The following is a 7,729-nucleotide window of genomic DNA, read 5'->3' as shown; positions in this document are numbered from 1 at the left end:
TTTTAGTAAGACCAAAAAAAAAAAAAAATCAACATTCAAAAGAGAATTCACCCAGATGAGTTGGATTAAAGTCATATTGATGTCCTCTCACGTATGTATGTGTTGGGATGGTACCCACACACAGCGGAATCGACGAGCATCGATAAGTACTCTAATTGATTAATTTTTGTAAAAATGAAAGTATGCTCAAGCAGAATTTAAAGAGTTTCAAGATATACCTTTGAAGAACCTTTGAAATCTTGATTTTCAGCTGTTAATTCCTCCAAATCTTTGTGCAAACCACCACAAAATCTTCCCTATTAATCTCTTGGTGCTCTAGATTGAGTTGTGGACTCAAAATAAGCTAGAATCAAAGGGAACTTGGAGAAGCTCACTGTAACAACCCAATGAAGAACACTTTCTTCTTTCCAAATTTTCAGCTAAAATTCTATCGGTTGCAATCACTTCAACTTCACTTCAATCTCTTCAATATATTGTAGACTATCATGCAAAGAGATTTGCTGCATGGGATGCAGCTCATGCTTGGAGTTAATGAAGCTTGAAGATGATGGGTTCTTTGAAAGCTAGTTGAAGATGAGGTTGAAAAATCATATTTTTCTTTTTGTGTAAGTTCTATATCCAAAATCCAATTTTGATTTCTAAAATCATGTTTGATTTCTAAAATCAAAATTTATTAATTTTACAAATTAATTTTAATTTTACACAAATCCATCCTCATATATTTAAATCATATTTAAATATATATTCTCCAATTCCGTTTGATTCTAATTTGAACATTTCAAATTAACTCATCTAATCCATTTCCGAGCTAGTGGGGGGATCTCGTGGACTTACAGATCATGGGCTCCAACGATCCGAGATTAATCGACTAAACTCATTAGACCGATCTAATCCTCATTCGTTAACTAATGGGTCACTCCACTAAAGCCCATAGTTGAGCTCCCTATATTATGTATACTCGATATAACCATGATTAGTAAGTCAACCCTTTACAGGTTGTTTGTAATAACGACTGGGTCAAATCTCTATTTTACCTCCGAAATTATCTTTTGTTCCTTAAGTTCTCACTGATCCTCTAATGAACAATTGTTTTGTGATCTAATCAACAAAACTGAGTCCCTTTCAGGCCAATGAGAGGGTGGAGCCCTTGTTCAAGATCCAAAATCAACACTTAAGGGAACAACCTCTCTACTATCCCTAAAGCGGGTAGGAGTGAATTTCATCTTGCACCCTATGTCCCCAACTATCTATTCAGTCTTACCCCTGAAATGGGAGGTTTATCGAGTCGGCACTGTTGAGCTAACCCTCACCTATGCAAATCTAAGAATAATTCCAAATAAACAGGAGTTCATAGTTAGTTCAGGATTAAGGTCAAATTACCTAAGTCATTGCTTTGAAATAGTCAGTCTTAAATAGTAAATAGCATTATAAAGTAAGAGTAACTAATTTCATGGTCCGATCTTGTACAAACCCTTTTACACAAGGACACCCCCACTCCTCATGTCCCAACATGAACGAATTAGGATCACTTCGTTTGTAGCACTTTACAACTCTTTGTAACAACTATAGAGTAGGTCGCATTCAATAGTGTTACCAGAATAAGATACCCAACCTTATTCATATACTATAGATCATTTTGACTATTTACTCGAACCTGATCCACCTTTATGTCTTCACATAAAGTTCAAGTACTCATCCAATAGTCAAGGGATTTTAGGTTTATTGGATTTCTATCAAGCAAAACATCTATTCAATAACCACCTTATTGAATTTTTAGAATAAATTCTATTGTTTACAAATCACAAGTTTTAGGACATAAAATCCAAGAGTGTGCATGTGTAGCAAGTTCATGCTGACAAAAGAAAAGTCTTGGATTGCAATGCAACGTTCACTATAAGAAAATTAGAAATACTACTTTTTATAGCTCTTGAATATAGCTTTTCCTAAAGTAAGCTATTAAAGATTAAGGGGAAAAAAAGTGGGAAAAGGCCAAAATTTCGGAGGTGGGGGGAAATTGGAATAATGTTAAAATTTTGGGGAAAAAAGAGGCGAAACAATCCTATCGTTCAAATGTCACCCCTTACTTTTCTATGGTCTCACACTTTGCCCTTCTCAGTCTTCCGTCTTCTCTCTTCATGGATTTACCAATCCCCAGTGTTGAGCCACGAGAAACGATGGCTCGAAGTTCCAACAGTTATAGACCTATAATTTTGCTCTTCTTCCTCAATCCCCACACCTTCTCCAAACTATTCCACCTCCAATTCTCTCTCTTTTTTCTCTTCTCATTATTTTTTAGTAACCCATCTCTTTTTTTTTTTTTTACCTCCCTTTGGATTGAACTATCCTGTTGTTTCTTAATTTGTTTTTTTTTTCAATTGCAGGTGCCAAGAATTTGCTTCTGGTGTTGCTGAGATTATGGGTGTTGCTTCGCTTTTCTCCCTCTGTACAAATGATGTGGTTGCTTCAGATGATGGGGTTGTGTGAGGGCTTCGATCTGTTGGTCTTGGCGTGTTCCAAGAGAAGGGTTGGGTTGTTTAAGTTCTTATGTAAGTATTTATTGTTGTTGACTCTAATTTTGATTCCTCCGACCCCTACTTTTCTCATTTCTTAGTTTTTTGGTCTCATATGGTGGAATGAGTTTGACCCTTCTTAGTTATTTCAGCCTGAAAATGAGAGTAACTAGCTGATTTCCTCAAATGGCTCTTCCATTTTCATTCTCTTCTTCCTTTTCTTCACATCACACGGTACGTTCCTATTTCAATCTTCTTTTTTTATTTCTCGTATTCTACAATTTTTGTTTTTAGCACTCCTTTTTGCTTTGATGTGATTATATATAGGGTATTATTGATGCATACTATTCATTATAGGTGTTCAAATCCGGACTGTTTTATCACTCTTTTTAATGATGCAATAGTAGCTGCTAATCCCAAAATTTACCATGGTATCTAAAATTTCCTCCTTCTAGGGTGTTAAAGCATTGATATAATGAAATTTATCTAACCTATACATTTGAGTTTTTGGATGATTAATGAATTGAATTCCCTTTCTAAGAACAATAAAGTGATGATAGATATATATTGGCTATGATTTGGATATTGATTCTCAAGACAATTTTTTCACATTTAATGATTAATGAGGGATTTTAAAAAAATTGTTATGTAACAGATGATATCAACATAAAGAATGTGGGAGTTGTGGTCATAAGAGTTGATGAATGAAGGGAATACAGTGTTGATGTTTGAACCCAAGTCTTCCATTGGCAGTAAAGTTCCAATCCTTGTACTTGAACCATTTTTCTTCAATTTGCAATTAATGCCACTTCTTTGCACCAACCACTTACCTCAATAAGTGTTTTCTTTTACGCTCTTTGATTTTGGTTTTAATTTCCTTTAATGTATGAATTGTTGCAGTGAATTGGTGAAACAATTTGGCTATTGCCAAAAATTCATCTATCTATCCACGAGAAAGTGTGTTTAGTATTGAAAAGCAAGTTTCTTTTTACCCATCATATCTTTCTACAATGTAGTGCTAAATTGTAAATTTTAATTCAATTGTGATGAATACTAATTTACAGGTTTGGTACTGTTATAATATCGGCAGATGTTAGATATGAAAAACCAGATGAAAAAATATTTGAAGTTGCGTTAGATCAACTTGGAGTCACGTCTAACAACGTTATGCATATTGGAGATGACCAGAAAGTAGAAAATTGAAAACACATCAAAGTAAGCCCCTTTTCCCCTTCATGGTAATGAATATGATCAATTTGTATAAGCAGCCTATAGAGAAGTGATGTGGCAACATTCCAAGACCTTTGAAATCAAATCCTCATCGGAGCCTCGAGCTTTTAAGCAGCCGATATTGTAGTTCACTTCTCCCTATGGGAAGGATATGAATCTGGCTTGGGTCGTCCTCAACTCTTTCCTTTAAAAAAAATACTAATTTATTATTAACACACTTTGTTCACGTTTTGTTAAGTTGAATTTTAATGTTATATGTTCATGTTTTGTTTTGTTGTTTGTTTAAATTTGACGACTTAGTTGACACTTTTAAGTGTTGATACACGTTATTTAAGTTTAATGGTTTTGATTGTTTAAAGTATGATTCGGATTATGATTAACATTTTATTTGGAATTTATGGTATGAACTATGAATGTAGCTTAATTTGGAATTTATGTGGTGTGATTAAAGTATGCTTTTGAGGTTTTTTTTTACTTAATTAAATTGTTGTTTTGAGTTGATTGTGTGATCAAAACTTGATTTGAGGCAAATTTTCACTGTTTTTTCTTTCTCCTTTTTCTATTGTGCAATTAGTAGCTTGGGAGGTTTTTCTTCTTCTTTGAAATTGATTAGGCATTTAGAGGTAAGTAGAGGTTTAACACTGTGTATTTATGGTGTATATGTTTTGTTTCACATTTTTTAAATTGGTCCCATTCTAGTGCTTCAAAAGAAATTTAATTAGAGAATACAAAAGGAATTTAATTAAAGTTAGCACACTAAACTTAAAGTGTTTCTAACTGGACTGAAAACCAAAGGCATAGATGACTTTCCTAAACTTTTTCAATGTAGGACAAACCTATGACTTTTCTAAATCTTTTTTTATGTAGGACAACTGCATTTCTAATATTTTGCCAAAAATTCAATACAACCTAGGATAAAATCAACTTCCTCTGCCATTCTTCAATCGTTCTTACGAAACCAACTGATTTGCTCAAGTCAGTTCTGTTGGAAAATCAACAATCTACCAGAAACAAAATTTCTCATGCTCTATCCTGATTCCTAGAGTTCATTAGATGCTAGAAAAGTGGTATTATTCATAGAAAATTTATTGAGTCTGAAACTATCATTTGATGAACAACCTTGTATTATAAGTCATAATACATGGTTGCTAATAGACGCAAGAATCAAAATTTTGCAATAAAATATAATGGTGACTTATAAATGGGTGCAACATGAAATGATAAACTGCAAATAGTTTAAAATAATAACAAAAAGAACTGCTACATTATATTGTTTTCTGGATAAGAAAAATGTAAATAAAAAAAAAATGGGATTGAAAAAGGTAGTACGGATAGAAGTTAAATTTGATCAAAAGTTGAGAGATGATAAAAATACTCTTCAATTTACCAATATAAACAGAGACACGAATGAAAGGTTTTTTTTTTTTTCATTAGTTACAACAGTTTCCTATTTTTAGCTTTTGTAATCTTCGTAGATGCAGTAGCTTTTATTTAAGCTTAACAACATTATCAATAAAAGTAGTTTTTGTTGTGCAATTCTATTTGTGTTCTCAACATTCTGGTATCAGAGTTAAGGTGGGTTTGATTTCAAAGCAGCAGCCTTTGGAACTTTGTAGCAAAAATAACTACAGAAGGAAATAAAAATGAAGGAAGTTTTGTACAACCGCAATTCCACGCTTCGATGGTCATTATGATCATTGGAGCATGTTGATGGAAAACTTCCTTCGATCCAAGGAATACTGGGAGTTGGTCGAACCTGGATATGTTGAACCAGCTAGCGAATTGTTGCAAACAGAAGCCCAACGAAAGAAAAATGATGAGATGAAGCTGAAAGACTTGAAAGTAAAGAATTATCTCTTTCAAGCCATTGACCGTACAATTTTAGAAACCATTCTCAAGAAGAACACTTCTAAAGAAATATAGGATGCAATGAAGAAAAAGTTTGAAGGCAATGCAAGGGTCAAAAGGTCTCATCTACAAGCTCTTCGTATATATTTTGAAATTCTTGAGATGAAGTCTGGTGAAGGAGTGACAGCATACTTCTCCAGAGTCATGACGGTGGCAAATAAGATGCGAATTTATGGAGAAGATATGCAAGATGTAAAAGTGGTCGAAAAAGTTTAACTATATAGTTTGTTCTATTGAAGAATCAAAGGATATTGATACTCTCACTAGTGATGAGTTGCAAAGTTCTTTGATAGTACATGAACAAAAGTTTCAGCGACGAAGCGAAGAGGAGCAAGCCTTGAAGGTGACAAATGATGAAGGAAGTGGTTGGGGTCGAGGTAGCTACAGAGGAAGAGGCAGAGGAAGGGGCCGAGCAAATTTCAACAAAGCAAATGTGCAGTGTTACCGATGCCAAAAACTTGGTCATTACCATATGAGTGTCCATAAAATAAAGAAGCAAATTATGCCGAAATCGATGATGAAGAAGAAGTGCTTATAATGTCCTATAAGGAATTGCATGGAGTCAAAAGAGAAAGTACATGGTTTCTTGATTCTAGGTATTCTAATCATATGTGTGGTGATCAATCCATGTTTAGTGAGCTCAATGAAGATCTCCGACATTCAGTGAAATTGGGAAACAATACTAAAATGAATATGATGGGCAAAGGAAATGTGAAGTTGTTGTTGAATGGAGTTAATCATGTTGTTACTGAAGTATACTACATTCCAGATTTGAGTAACAATCTCTTGAGCATAGGACAATTGCAAGAAAAAGGTTTGACTATTTTGATCAAGGGAGAGGAATGTAAAATATTTCATCTAAAGAAAGGCTTAATTATTCAAACAAAAGTGAGCAACAATAGGATGTTTATTTTGCTAACCCAAACCTCTTCTCAAGCACAAGTTGATCAGTGCCTTCAAACAAAAGTTGCAGCTGAAAGTTTATCTCATCTTTGGCATCGACGATATGGACATTTGAGTTACAAAGGTTTGAGAACTCTACATTGTAAAAACATGGTATATGGACTTCCTCAATTTAGTGTCTCAAATGCTACATGCATTGATTGTATCAAAGGGAAACAACATCGATATCGCTTTCCAAAGAGAAGCACTTGGAGAGCAGCACAAAAGCTGGAACTTATTCATGCAGATATTTGTAACCGAATCATTCCTACATCCAATAGCAACAAAAGGTATATTTTGTTATTTATTGATGATTATAGCAAGAAAGCGTAGGTATATTTTTTTGGTAGAAAAGTCAGAATTTTTTAACTCTTTCAAATACTATAAATCCTTAGTTGAGAAAGAAGCTGAGTTGCCTATTAAGTATTTACGCACTGGTAGAGGAGGAGAATTTAATTCACTTGAGTTCAATGATTTTTGCAAACAAAATGGGATCAAAAGGCAATTAATGACCATCTATACTCCACAATAGAATGGTGTAGCGGAAAGGAAAAATAGAACAATAATGAACATGGTTCGTTCAATGCTATCGGAGAAAAATATACCCAAAATCTTTTGGCCGGAAGCAGTAAATTGGACCATCTATGTCTTATATAGATGTCCTACCTTGGTGGTCAAAGATATCACACTAGAGGAGGCTTGGAGTAGAATAAAACCCTCAATAGATCATTTTCGGGTTTGAATCCAGTATCAAACCTTATATTTTAGGATCTAGATGCTTGTTTTAAACCATAAATGGATCTTTTAAGTTTACAAACTTTTTGCTCTTGACCTTGTTTAATGAATTCTTTTGGTTGAGACATGAAAATACTCTCATCAAGATGGTCATTCAAAAAGACTATCTTGACATCCCTTTGTCATATTTAATAGTCATAATATGCAGTAATGGACAAAAGTATTCTTATAGATTTTGAAACCCAATATATATCCCAAAGATGACTTTTCATGGAAATAAAACCCAACTAGAATGCATTAGAAGGGTATGGGCCTAACTTTAAGTGAACGAAGTGGGATATAACCAACTCCGTTTTGGGTTTCAATTATAATAGTTGATATTGAATTTTTTTTGGAGAAATGAC

General features: G+C 33.8%; 1 long non-coding RNA gene across 3 annotated transcripts; it reads left to right on the top strand.

Moving 5' to 3' along the window:
• The first annotated feature begins 2,067 nt into the window (after positions 1-2,067).
• On the top strand, positions 2,068-3,490 carry LOC120091676. Of its 3 annotated transcripts, none has more exons than XR_005485811.1 (4): positions 2,068-2,193; positions 2,382-2,546; positions 2,663-2,744; positions 3,166-3,490. It is a non-coding gene; the product is annotated as an uncharacterized LOC120091676 (long non-coding RNA). The 3 variants fall into 3 exon arrangements; XR_005485812.1 differs by adding an exon at positions 2,868-2,941 and having other exon boundaries at positions 2,078-2,546; XR_005485810.1 differs by having other exon boundaries at positions 2,078-2,546.
• Positions 3,491-7,729: the final 4,239 nt, after the last annotated feature.

This window comes from Benincasa hispida, chromosome 11 (assembly GCF_009727055.1).
Source record: "Benincasa hispida cultivar B227 chromosome 11, ASM972705v1, whole genome shotgun sequence".
In the NCBI taxonomy this organism is placed as follows: domain Eukaryota; kingdom Viridiplantae; phylum Streptophyta; class Magnoliopsida; order Cucurbitales; family Cucurbitaceae; genus Benincasa; species Benincasa hispida.
The sequence above is the reverse complement of the archived record's forward strand: the minus strand, read 5'-3'. Positions and strand labels throughout refer to the sequence as shown.